We start from the raw sequence: 14,396 nt of genomic DNA on the forward strand, positions 1-14,396 counted from the left end.
ACAAGTCCAGTTAGCACGATTTCATCAACATCATGAACAGAGCACGGGAGAGGTTGCTCTGAAGACCTAAACCCTGTCATGGAGAAAGCATGTAATACGTATGGACTTTCTTCCTTCTCCTATGCCATTTATTTTTTCTATTCTCCCTGGTGCAGGTGTTTTCTTACAGGTTAGGCGGTATCCATCTCAACAGTTTGGTTTAATAAATTTGGCCCAGCACTCCCTTCTCAGGAGGGCTGCTTTTATGAGCCACAGGACTATGAGTCTCCTGGAGCACAGACCAGTCTATTAGTGACTCTTCAGACCTAAGCAGTTCCTGACACAAAAAATTTGTGGAATTGAATTAAATTATTTTAGTTGGGTTGATCCATAAAGGCTGTAAGCAATCCCTAGGGAACACTGGTTGCCTTTGTCCAAACTCTCTGCCCCGGTGAAGAAATGGAGGAACAAGGGTTTCCACTAAGATTTGTCACTGAGTCTCTTTTCCTTAAGGGCTGCCTTTCTTGGGATGCCTTTAATCATACAGAGTTCCCTTGACATCATCTGTGCAAAGAGCCCAGAGGAGCAGCAACAGGTGGCAAGAGCCAGGATCCTGGAGACAGAGGCTTGCCACCGAGACATATGGAAACATTCTGTGCACTCTCACAGCAGACCTTTATCCACTCCCCTCCCCATGTCATTCCATTTTCACATTTACCATGCACCTGCTGTGTGTTAAGCACTGTGTGTTTATATAGATTAGTTCACCTCATGAAGAACAGAAATTCCAGATTATCTCTGGGCTGGGAGGGTTGGGGGATGATCATGGGTAAGTCTCTGGCCTGTTTCCACATCTCTAAGATGAGTGGGTGTGCTATATGATCTCTCAGGATTCTTCCAGTCCAAATTTGCTAAAATTCTATACAGCTCTGAGATCTAGTTTCTCCTTCCAGAGGAAGCCCCAGTAAACCTCTTTTAACCTGAGCTTCCCCTCTGAGAGGGGAACCTGAGCCAAGGGCTTGAGTGCAGGAGGCTTAGTTTTTGAGTGATCCCAGGAAACAGGAGTGAGGCAACAGGGGGAAGAAAAGAAAGAGGGAAGGGAGGGAGGGAGGGAGGGAAGAAGGCAGGCAGGTTAACACAAGAGTAAATTGTTGAGCTGGTCACCACGGCAGAAAACTGAGTTTTGGGGGTTTTGTTTCTTTTCTCATTAAACTTTTTAAATGGTTTTCAAATTCATTTTTGGTCAAGTTGTTTCCATTAAAAAGTACTGATTTTAAAAGCTAATAACTTAAAACTACCACACACAAAACAAATGGTCCTCAAAACATTCTCCTTTGCTTCCGAAGGTTTTAAGATGCATTGTTATCATTAACCCGTCTTTGTTATTAAGCTTAAATGGCCAGTTGAGACAAATGGTTCTGAGACCGTTCTTCCACCACTGATTAAGACTGGGGTGGCAGGTATTGGGGCTAATGTTCATTTAGCCTTCTGAGCTTTCTGGGCAGACTTGGTGACCTTGCCAGCTCCAGCTGCCTTCTTGTCCACTGCTTTGATGACACCCACAGCAACCATCTGTCTCGTGTCACTAACAGCAAAATGGCCCAGAGGAGGATAGTCAGAGAAGCTCTCAAAACACATGGGTTTGCCAGGAACCATAGCAATGATGGCAACATCACCAGGTTTCAAGAATTTGGGGCCACCTTCCAGCTTTGTCCCAGAAGGACAATCAATCTTCTCCTACAGCTCAGCAAACTTGCAGGCAATGTAAGCTGTGTGACAATCCAGCTGTGGGACAATCCAGCACAGGTGCATATCCAGCTCTGATTTGGCTTTGGTGGTTCAAGATAATCACCTGAGCTGTGAAGCCAGCTGCTTCCATCGGTGGGTCATTTTTGCTGTCACCAGCCATACTGCCACAATGGACATCTTTGACAGACACGTTCTTTTTTTTTTTTCTTTATAACAAATTTAATCAGTTATACATATACATATGTTCCCATATCCCCTCCCTTTTGCGTCTCCCTCCCACCCTCCCTATCCCACCCTTCCAGGCGGTCACAAAGCACCGAGCTGACCTCCCTGTGCTATGCGGCTGCTTCCCACTAGCTATCTACCTTATGTTTGGTAGTGTATATATGTCCATGCTGCTCTTTCACTTTGTCACAGCTTACCCTTCCCCCTCCCCATATCCTCAAGTCCATTCTCTAGTAGGGACAGACACGTTCTTGACATTGAAGCCCACATGGTCCCCAGGAAGAGCTTCACTCAAAGCTTCATGGTGCAGGAAACCACTGTCTCACTGGTATCTTCTCAAGAGCCGTATAGAATGCACTCAATTCCATGCTACGGAGGGATGGAAAGAGACAAACATTTTTCCATCAGCTCCCATCCTGCTGGTCAGAGGTTGTCCCATGGCGGTTAACTCCCTCACCCTTCATGGTATGTGCCTCACCAATGACCAGGAGTTTCCTATACAGTAACAGCAGAGAAATGCCAGCAAGAAGCAAAGGATCCAAATGCAGCTTAGGACTGCTGGGGGCTCTGAGCTAGTTGCCTCCACAGTAATCGTGGAAAATGTAGGCCAAGAGGATGTGCAATTAAGTTTCGCCAGATTTAACAAAAATACAACATGCTCAGTTAAATATGAATTTTCAAATCAACAATGTATGCAATATTTGGGACATGCTTATATTAAATAAATTATTCATTATTGATTTGAAATTCAAATTTGACTGCATTTCTTGTATTTTTTCCGACCACCCTATGTACAGTGAAAAACTGGGCACAGAAGGCAGGCCACACTAAGTCCCAGCCCTACCTCTCCAGTCTCCTTTAAGGACTTTGTCTATCTGCCTTGAAGATCTTTAAATTTCCCATTTCACCAAGCTTTGGCTATAGAAGTAGCTCAGTTATGACTGATGACCTGTGGCTTCTCTGTACAAGGCAGGAGAGGTGGCAGAGGAAAAAAATGCATCCAGGTGAGATGAAATGGGGCACAGAATTTCCAGTTCTGCAGGGACTCGAAGCCCAGGAAATGAATCCTGTGCTTGACACAGATAAGACCTCATGCTGAGCAAATCCAGGCGGGTGCTGGACTCCCCACCATGCCCCTCCATGGCTGTGAGTATCTGCAACAATGACAAGGCCTACAGGGAATGAAAGAACAGAAATACTAATTTTCATTAAAAATGAGGATACAAATGTCAAAAGCCAGTGGTGTTTTTTTTCCTGCAAATCCTTTTGTTGTTTTCAGGCACAATTCTCTTCTCAAAAATACCAGATGTGGGGCTTCCCTGGTGACGCAGTGGTTGAGAGTCCGCCTGCCGAGGCAGGGGACACGGGTTCGTGCCCCGGTCCAGGAGGATCCCACATGCCGCGGAGCGGCTGGGCCCGTGAGCCATGGCCGCTGAGCTTGCGCGTCCGGAGCCTGTGCTCCGCAACAGGAGAGGCCACAACAGTGAGAGGTCCACGTACCGCAAAAAAAAAAAAAACACCAAATGTGATCATCTTAAAAACATTCGAGTTAGTAGGTGCTTCTTATTTTGAGTTCAGGAATAAAAAAAATAAAAATTAAGTGCTTAGAAAACAATACTATCTATATTTTTTTCTTGTAGCTGCAAAATTTCCAGAACTTTTACATTGTTCATTTGTGAGGCCTCCTCACCCTTGTGCTATCAGAAGCCAGACTTCCCTCCTGCCCAGGTCCTTAATCTAACCAGAGTGAAAGCTCAACTTGAATTCCTGGACTTTGTTCCTCATCCCTGCTGAGGATGAAGCTGAATTGTATTGAAGCTGTGTTTGCTATATTGGAAGCTGTGTTTGCTATATTGGAACCTTGAATCTATCTCACACCTAGGACTCACACCTAGGACCTCTGGACAAGAGGCTGAAGCTGCATGCTCACCTTCATATGGGATCAGCCCCATCAGCAGATGTCTGAGCTGTAAGAATTCCAGAGCATGGCTTCTACTGAGTCTTAGTTCCCAAAAGTGGGGTGGAAAGGACCATGGGATCATCTTGGCGAGCCTCCTCATTCCATCAATGAAGATGCTCCGTCCCACAGGTCATAGGTAACTGGTCCAAGATCCGCACTGGATTTTGCCATTTGACAGAATCAAGAGAAGAACCCAGTGCTCCTTCCATTATCCCTACAACAGCCTCACCCCACTGCCCCATCCTTCCCTCTGATTGTATATTTGTGTTGTTCCACTGTGGCAGGAACTTAGGTGTGACAACAAACAGAGCTCCCCTACATAACCAACAGGGACCAGTTTTCAAAGACTACAACTGCAAACTTTTATTCTTAATGACTCGGAAGGCGTATCAGAGCCTCATGTTGCCCAGGGCAGTAACCATAAACAGCTTCCTATAGAGGAAATCTGTATTCAAACCCTGGTTCTGTCATTTAATATTCATGTAACTTTGGGCAGGTCACACAATCTTCTAGAACCCCAGCTTGCCTGAAAACTGGACAGGTGATCTCTGCCCGACTCATTGAGTTATCGTGAGGAACAAATGACTTCCCATGTCCCATGCAGTAGCCACTAGCCACCTGTGGCTATTTAAACATAAATAAGACAAAGTAAAAATTCAATTCCTTATCCACACGACATTTCAAGTGCTGAGTAGCCACAAGTGACTAGCGGCTACCATACTGGACAGGACAGATATAAACACCATCATAGGAAATTCTATTGCATAGTGCGGCACAAGGATACTCAAAACTCGCCTAAGTCACAGGGTCCTTCATAGTTTAGTCCCAGCCTTCCTGTCCAGGTTCTTCTCCTGCCACACCCACCCCTCTGTTCCCTTATATTCTATACCAAACCACATGTTCTTCCTGGCTGGTACTTCCACCTGTACATGACTTGCTTCATGTGGTTTTCCTTTGTTGAGAATGCCCTCCCTACCTTGTACCCCATGCTATCCTCTGCTTCCAACTGCCTAGAAAACCTGCTCACCCCCTGGCCCAGTGCAAAAAGTTCCTTCTTGGAGGCAGTGTCCACAATGCTCCTGGAAGAAATCCATCAGTCCCTTTTCTCCGGATCCTCCATTGATGACCCAACTGCAACCTCTACACCCTAAGACCGTTAATGTGCTGGTCTCTGAAGCCCTTGAGGGCAAGGACTGGGTCTCATTCATCTTTGTTCCCCAGAGGTTTTGCCCAGTGCTGGGAAGAGTAGAGACCTTGGTCAATGTCAAGACCATGGATCTCATTTCGTTCTACCACCATGCTCCCTCAGCACAGTGGTTCCCAGTGCTGGCTCAGTCTTAGTTATGTGCTTTTAAGAGAAAAGTTTCCCTACAGGTTGCTTGTTCCCCCTGAGCCTTCAAAGTTGTGGAGAGAAGCAGAGTTGGAAGCAGGAGCTCGAGCCATGGTGGCGGCCATGGGGAAGAGGGCAGTTGAAGAAAGCAGGCTTTGAGGGGAAGAGCTGGTCCCTAAGAGGGAGGGGACGAGGAAGAGCAGTCCCAGAACACACACGTGGACCATTCTTTCCCAGTGGAATACTCTCTGCCTGACCTCTCTGACAAGCAGCACTGGCAGCTCTCCCAGCCTCCCACGTGGGTATTCTCCTCAGGGCACTACCCCACACACCTGTCCCACAGGCCCTGGGACCAGCAGAGCCTCCTGTGGCTGGATCCCCAGTGTCAGCTCCAGGACCTTCTTCTAAATGATTGCATCCATGCCCTATTCCTCACTGCCTCTGCCACAGACATCTTCTCCTGTGTTCTTTTTTTTTTACTAGACTATGCAAATCAGTTAAACAAGAGAAACGTATATACTTTATATACTTTATGTAGTGTACCTGTCTAACTTCTTGGGTTTTTTAATAAATTTATTTTATTTAGTGTTGGCTGCATTGGGTCTTGTTGCTGTGCGCGGGCTTTCTCTAGTTTTCGGCGAGCGGGGCTACTGTTTGTTGTGGTGTGCGGGCTTCTCATTGCGGTGGTTTCTCTTGTTGCTGAGCACAGGCTCTCAGCGCTAGAGCTTCAGTAGTTGTGGCACGTGGGCTCAGTAGCTGTGGCTCGCGAGCTCTAGAGCACAGGCTCAGTTATTGTGGCCCACGGGCTTAGTTGGTCCATGGCATGTGTGATCTTCCCGGACCAGGGCTCGAACCCGTGTCCCCTGAACTGGCAGGCATATTCTTAACCACTGTGCCACCAGGAAAGTCCTATCTAATTTCTTATTCCTGATTTTTATTTTAATTTTTTTCTAACGCAATTAAATTATTACAGTTCCAGAAGATACTGTAAGCCAAATATTTTTGGACATTTTGATTTGGGGAAGAGTTTTAAAGATACACTTTTTTTTAAGAAAAAAAATTGAAATCACAATACATTTTAAATCTCCTGTCCCATTAGCTCTTTTTCCAATCATTTCTTAGGAAGAAAGTCTTTTCTTTTCTAGGTTACTAATTTTTTAACTTAATTATTATATACCTTAAAATTTTTTTTATAGAGGTAACATTGATTTATAACATTGTATAAATTTCACATGTACGACATCATATTTCCATTTCTGTATTACTCTACAATGTGCTCACCACCAAAAATTTAGTTCCCATCCATCACCATGCAGTTGATCCTCTCCTCCTGTGTTCTTAGTTTGATGACCAGCCCCACCATCCTTCCAGCTTCCTGGCTAGAAGCCTCCCATCAAACTTGGTCTCCTCCTTCCTTCTCCTCCAAGACCATCTCCTGCCCTTACTCAGAAAGTCCTGCCCATCTGACCCCCACGGTGCCCATAACTCTCTGCCACTGGACTTATCAGGTCCCCATCTCTTCTCGCGTGGACCACATCAATGTAATGGCTTCCCATCTGGGCTTTTCCTCTCTAATCTGTGGCCCTTTGCTTCCATCCTGTCGGAACCATCCTCCTAAAATACAAATCGTTCTCCTCCTCCTGGTCTCTGCTTTCCACCATTGCCCACGGGGGGCAAAACACAAGCCAAACTCCTTAAACAAACACTCAAGTCCCTCCCAGACCTGACCCCCACTCACACTGGCTGCCTTCCCTTCTCTGGGACACACCATCCCCTTTCCCACTTGTGTGTCTTTTCTCTACCTCCCCTGTCCCCACCCCCCACACAGCTTCCAAGTTCAGCTCCAACACGACCCCCTCCGTGTGACCCTAGGGACAGGCTGCCATTGGCTTCACACCCGACTCCCACATATACGAGCTTATACACCTTGAGAAGGTTACTGAACCCCACCACGCCTGTTTCCTCATCTTCAAAACAGGAGCATAGCATTGCTGACCAGTCATTAGCAGACTGACTAAGCTACTTCATTAAAAGCGCATACGTAGCACCTGGACCGTGGCTGTTTCTTTCCTCTGCTGGTGGAGGTGGTGGCGTCTTCCTGGCAGAGCTCTCAAACTCTGCCTGCCCACTTCAATCACAGTTTGCCGGAATCTCCTGCACGGGGGGCTCAATTATTTGGCTCTGAAATGAGATTGTCTTTGTCCATGGTTGCCTCACGCAGAAGACTCAGGAAGCCAGTCTGCTTTACCTGTCACCTCCCCAAGCCCGGCACAGACTAGACCCCAGGGAGCCTCCTGCTTGGATCCTGCCACCTCCACCCCCTCCCAGTAAAGGTGTCTTTAATTCTGACTCCACAGGGGTCACACGTGAGAGTGTGGGCAGTGGAGAGGGTGTTTGTGAGATAGTGCGTGAGAGTGTGTGAGTCTGCTGGAGCACGTGTGTGAGTGAGAGTGTGTGTGAAAGTGAGTACATGTGAGCCTGTCTGTGTGTCAGTACCTAGTGTGAGGGAGGGTGTACGTGAGTGGATGAGAATGTGTGTGTGAGTGTGTGAGTGTGCCTTGGACCAGGCGACCTTCCAGTCCAAATCCTGTCATTTTCCTGTCCCTTCGGCTATCCTTGTGGTCAAAATTTCTGCACGTCTGTTAACAAAGCTACAAAACATTTATGCAGCTTATTTCCACTGCTCGTTTCCTGCACTGCAGAGAGTGGGCATGGCTGAAGAGGAATAAGACAGCATCACCAGGGCCCCTGAGGCATGCACCCCCTTGCATGGAGGGTACAAATAATATTCCATCCTCTCTAGGTGGCTTGTCTGTTTGGCAGTTGGAGACGTTTGTTCTGTCTGTATGATAAGATTAGCGAACATTGATTGAACACTATGTGCCAGGCATTTTACCTATCAGTGACAAGCGAACTCTCAGAGGTAGTTACTCTTGTTATTTCTAGTTTTAAAAAAACTAAGGCAGGGCTTCCCTGGTGGCTCAGTGGTTGAGAGTCCGCCTGCCGATGCAAGGGACACGGGTTCGTGCCCTGGTCCGGGAAGATACCACGTGCCGCGGAGCGGCTGGGCCTGTGAGCCATGGCCGCTGAGCCTGTGCATCCAGAGCCTATGCTCCGCAATGGGAGAAGGCCACAACAGTGAGAGGCCTGCATACAGAAAAAAAAAAAAAAAAAAAAAAAACTAAGGCACAGAGAGTTTAAATAACTTGCCCAGAGCTACACAGCTAGCAAGTGATGGAGCCCAGATTCAACCCAAGAAGTGTAAAAATAACGCTCGTGTGTGTAACTACTACATTTACTGCCAGAAGTGGCTGTTTCAGGCTTCTGTTCCACCCCCAATGTTGCTGAGATGTGAGATGCTGAGATAAAGAGTGTGTGTGGTGGGCGAGGAGGGGGGCCTCAGCAACCAGAACATGAAAACTGGGCAACTTGGGCAGATGCTGGAAAGAAGAACAGAAGAATGGGAGCCAAGGAGAGATCTCGTGGTTCTCAAACATTCAAACATGGAGGCCTCTGAAAACCACCCTGGGTGGATTGGAGCGGAGTGCAAGTGACCCAGCCTGAAGGATCAGCCTGACACCAGGGGAGTGCCAGTTGGACTGTAGGCAGCAGCAATTTGTTCCCGGTTGAAGCCAAGCCACTTGGAGTTGTGGGATCAGCAGATGTCAGGGTAGGGTGGGGCTGCAGAAGCCCAAGCTAGCAATCAACCTGTTACTGGTGTAACTAGCGCTTCCCCGGGAGCTGCAGTCTTGGCTCTCAAAATGAGGCTCCAGGGCCACAGACAGCAGGAGCCCCCCCAGAGAGCTCACTAAATTGCAGATTTGGGGGCCTCACCCTACTCAACCACAGTCTCTGGGACCTGACCTTGCAATCTGCATTTTTCACAAGCTCCTTTAGTGATTCCTATTTGCCCTCAAATCCGAGAACAGAAATGCATAGCCAGCTGTCCTAGATTAGGTTCTCCAGAAGCAGACCCTGAGAGGAGGGTTCTTACACAGTGATTTATTATAAAAAGTGCCCTCCAAAAGGGCAGATAAGGAATGGGGGAGCAGAACAAGAAGGGAGAAACCCAACAAGTATGTGAACTCAAAGTTCAGCAGAGGGTGGCGTCTGCCCAATCACCCAGGGACACTGGAGGGTAAGTCATGTCTCTGGGGTCAGCCACCCCAAGTCCTTCGAGTATCAAGATCTTTATCACATCTAAGACTGTTAATTTTCTAGTCAAAACTGGGTTTTCACCGGTGCCTTGTTTATTAGCATGAAGAATAATGGAAATGGGTTCTTTTTGTGAAATTAAAGATACGTACAATATGTAGATTGGCTAAAAATACGTTAGAAACACTCCCACCTCGCATGAAGAGGGTGTAAGAACCAGCCACACCTACCAACACCACCATTCAGCATCTGGGAGAAAGATGGCACCTGGCAATGAGTACAGACTTCCATGAATACATGAAGGCAGTAGAAATGGGAACCGGCTCTGTCGAAAACAGGTACAATGGCCAAAAACCAGATTGTGTCATCTCTTCTGATGACAAAAGCCTCACATAAAGGCTGAGAGCACTTTGAAAACAACACAGTTTTTCTTGTAACCTGGGAGAGAGAGTTGAAGAAACTGCAGCTGATGGCAGAAAAATCTCAGATCTACAAATTTGCAAATGGTACATTGGTTCAACACCAGGAACAGAATGAGAAAGGGAAAAAAATGACAAGAAAAATGAAAGATGAAAAATTAGTGGTGCAATGCATTAGGAACAATGTCACCTGTGTTCAGATCTATGGAAAATCAGAATAAAAATTTCATCATCATGTTTGATGACAATTAGCTGTGAGATGATAAGCAAGCTCTGTTCAAATCTCCATACTGCTTCTTATTTTCTTTTCCTATGTTCGATTATCTTTATTACAAACATTGTACTTGCAACTATTTCAAAGTATTCCTTTAATTAGGATCAACCCTTTGGTTAGTAAATAAAAGTGCTTTTTATTAAAAAAATAAAATAAAAAGAATTCAAGCAGGAGGCTAACTCCTAACACAGCTTCTAGCTATTATCCCAACAGAGAAGATGCTATGCAGTGGTATACTTGCAGAACTGTGTAAAGTTTTAAAATCTGCCTAACTTCTCCCACATCCAGTAAAACAAAGGTGCAGGTAGGTTGAGAGGCGAGGGGCTTACCTTTGATGACAGGCAGGAAACTGTCCTGCCTGTTGGGGGAGAAGCGGAGTAAGAAATGGAATGGAAGGAAACAGCTCCCCCAGAGAGAGAGAGGAGGAAGCTACTCTGATGAACCAAAGAGTGGCCATCAACTGTGCAAGGGCCCTGAGCCAGGCCTTGGGCTACGTCTTTCCCTTACCTGATCCCATTTAGTTTTCCCAAGAAGCCAAAGGCTGTGTCTAGTTTTTCTCTTTACAGATAAGAAAACTGAAACCCAGAGAGTTTCATTGACCTACCTGGGTAACTCAGTTGGAAAGTGGCAGGGTCCTGGAGGTGCCCTGCATCAGAAGGGTTCCAGGCCCACAGGAGATGTGGCAAAGGCCTTGCGGAGGGAGGGAGCAGGGGAAGCCTGAGAACGGAGGGGGCACAGTGAACGTGGGGCACAGAACGAGGTGGGGAGAGCGGGCGGGGAGTGGGAAGCCTTGCTGGTCAAGGCAGCTCTCCCTTTGGAGAAGTCCTCCAGACACAAACCAACAGTTATTAATCAACCCCTCTGTGCTGGCTGTTAAATTGATGCTCTCTGCTCCCTTAGACTCTGATTAGGGGAAGAAAAAAGAAAAAGAAAAGCTTTTTCAGTGAGTGTCCAATTACAAAGTTGAGACACAGAAAATCTTGGACCCAGAACCTGCAGACTCAGCAGCCTCTAAGTTCAGTTTGCTTCAGATTTCGATACTTGCAAAAGCAAGGGTCCCTGGAAACTTCATTCTCCTCTTTCTTTACTCTCTCCCTCTGTCCTTCCCTCCTTCTTCACCCTTCCCTTGTCCTGTCTTTTGTTCACTCAGGCAGCAAATATTGCCGACACCCACCATTAGCCACACACTAAGGAAACAATTTCCCAAGCATCTTCCTTTCCATTATCTCCTCTGACTCTGACATCCACCCCGAGAAGTGTGAAGTATCATCATCCCCATTTTAAATGATGAGCAGACTGTCTGAGGTTCCACAACTGGTCACTGGTCATGTGTGGACTTGAACTCAGAACTCCCTTAGTCTAAACGCCTTGGTTTGTGCTGTTTTCCCCATACCCTAGAGCCTCACCCTCACCTTTTCCGATCGGAGGCAGCTGTTGAACAAACTCAGCCAACCCCATGAGCTCCACCCCGACCCTGTCCAGGTTGCCAGCAGAGGAAGGACAGGCAGGGACAGTAAGAGAGCCACTTGGCAGGCAGCCCTGAGTGTCCCAGGTCATGGGCCAGGCCAGTGCTGGGCTCCGAGATGAGCCAACGTGGCAGGGGAGCAAGAGACCAAAGGAACGAACATGTTAACCGTCTTCAAATCTCATACTTGAGAGGTGTGAACACTGAGAACCAGAACATCATGAGTACCCGCTCCAAAGGGGTACCCAGGACTGGGGGCAGGAGACAGTCAGAGGAAGCTGCTGGAGGGGCAAGAATGGGAGAGAAAAAAGGAAGCGGGGGGTAGAGGCGGAGGGAACCTGCCCCCAAAGGATCAGGATATGGAACGGAAGGTGGGAGTCGGACACCACCCACTGAAGGACCAGGAGGATGAGTCTGGTTTGAAGCTTCCCAGCATCACCAGACACTGGCAGAGAGAGCCCACTACCTCCCGGCTTCTTGCAGGGAGTCCAGGAGGGGATGAATGGAGGGAGGTCCCCGACACTGCCTGGAGGGCAGAGAGGGCGAAGGTGGGAGGGAAGTCAAGGCTAACCTTGGAGGGGAGGCCAGTGATGGGGGCAAGGAGAGCAGGGCTCTGGCCTGCAAGATGTGTTTGGCACCAGAATCTAGAAATTTTGCCTGACCCAGAGCTTCACCACGTGTTCTTTTCTGTTTCTGTGATGACAAAGATAAAGAGGGAGGAAAACAAACCCATGAAACATGCAGAACTCCTCTCTCACTTCCCCTGACCTTGTAGAAAGCAACCCTGTGGGGAGACAGGGAGGTTGGAGAGAGCACAGGAGTAAGTCCAATATAGAGCTCGAAGATTCACTCCGGATTTGGGAAGGTCACCCTGGCCACCTGGGCAGCAGCTAGCAGCCAGCCCCACCTCTTCCCACTCCCACCCCCTGGCTTGGGAAAATGATCAGGATAAGCTGCCCCTGAGGTGGGCGCCAGCACAGGTCACCCAGTCTCTGGAAGTGACGGCCCATCCTCTTATCTCTGCAGCTGTTAGGCAGCCTCGCAGGAACAGGCTCCGGTTACAGGGTATAAACAGCCACAGAATCAGCTAGCTCTGGTCTGGCCCCTGCCCTTGGCTTCTGCCTTAGGGGAGGCGGGGGCCGGGGGGGGGGTGGCGGGGAGGCTGGATTCGAAAGGTGGGCCACTCCCTCTCTACTCTCCACCTCCTCCTGTCTGCACTCCTCTGAATTCTCTCCAGAGCCTACAGATCCTCCTTTCCCAGGGTCGTCATGTGTACGCTCCCAGTGACCTCGGCATGGGCTGCGATGCACATGAGAAGTCCATTTTACGAGTCTGTCAGATCAGAATTGTGCTGCTTTTGGCCAAAGGCCATCCCATCGCTGTATGAGGACACGCACAGTCCCTTTCCTTTGATCAACAGATACGCATGTGCACTTGTCTTCCTTCCAACCTTAACCCGTGGGACTGGAGGTTTGTATCTTTTTGGCTCTAGGAGACCCCTGTTGCACCCAAGATGGGTCCTGTATCTTTGAAGTGTTTCACCAAGAGCTGCAGATGATCAGAGAGTGTGCACAGGGTGAGCCTCCAGGGTTAACTCTGCAAACCCAACCAAAGGGGCCTCTCTGTCTCCGGAAGAGAAACCCGAAATCCAAGGCTGGTCTTCTTACCAAAGGGCCTCCCCCTAACCTTCAGAACCAAAGACTGCTGGGCTATTCTACCTGGTGGCTGAGACCTTCAGAAAGCAGATGACATCCGGGGAGCCCAGCCAGGTGTGTGGATTATTCCAAAGAGATTAGAAGAAACCACCAACAGCCTAACCAAATACACACTAGTGTTAATCCAAGCAGAGTGACCAGCTAGCAAAGGGCAGGAAGATTGGCCTGACCCCACCTCGGTGCCACCTCTAGGTTCCTAGCTGGTGGGCTTGTGGAATTTCTCTCCAGCTCTTCCTTAACAATTATTATATTTGATTAATTCTCAATCTGTATGAGAGGGCTGGGTTGCTGCTCTTCAGGCATCTAACCAATCTAGAAGTGTCTAATCAATCTATATGTGCTGATCGATCCGTATGTGCCGATCGGTCCACACTTATCAGCAATCATGGCAGCCCCTCTTATTTTGATAATGTGAAAAGACAGGTGACTAAAAGAGAGAAAAACAAATACCGTATATTAACGCATGAGTGTGGATGCTAGAAAGATGGTACAGATCAACCTATTTCCAGAGCAGGAATACAGACACAGACGTAGAGAACGGACATGTGGACACAGGAGGGGAAGGGGAGAGTGGGACGAATTGGGAGATTAGGGTTGACATATATACACTACCGTGTGTAAAATAGATAGCTAGTAGGAACCTGAGGTATAGGACAGGGAGCTCAGCTTGGTGTTCTGTGATGACCTAGATCTGTGGGATGGCGGGGGTGGGAGGGAGGTCCAAGAGGGAGGGGATATATGTATACATATAGCTAACTCACTTCATAGTACAGCAGAAACTAATACAACATTGTAAAGCAATTACACTCCAATAAAAAACAAAAAGAGCAAGGGGCTTAGAAACTGAGGGATGATGCAAAAAAATCTCCCAAAGGGAGAAATCAGAAAGAAGAGGAGGCAGTGGACAGAGGACAGACTTCAAAAGACTGAGCTACAGCATGGGAAGGAGGCTCCTTGCATTTCCAACGTGACCAGGCCGGGCCAGGCCAGAATTGTGTGGTTTTAGTTCTGCAGCTACCAAGGTCCTCTGCTTTCTATCATTTATAAAGTCAGTGTGTGTAGATTTTGGGGGAGGTGTGTGTGTGTGTTTTAAGTTGGCTGACTTGAAATTTCCTTCTTGGAAAA

General features: G+C 47.8%; 1 pseudogene; it reads right to left on the reverse strand.

Moving 5' to 3' along the window:
- Window positions 1-1,430: 1,430 nt before the first annotated feature.
- On the reverse strand, window positions 1,431-11,549 carry LOC132494705 (elongation factor 1-alpha 1-like; annotated as a pseudogene).
- Window positions 11,550-14,396: the final 2,847 nt, after the last annotated feature.

The sequence above is a fragment of the Mesoplodon densirostris genome, chromosome 8 (genome assembly GCF_025265405.1).
Source record: "Mesoplodon densirostris isolate mMesDen1 chromosome 8, mMesDen1 primary haplotype, whole genome shotgun sequence".
Taxonomy (NCBI): Eukaryota; Metazoa; Chordata; class Mammalia; order Artiodactyla; family Ziphiidae; genus Mesoplodon; species Mesoplodon densirostris.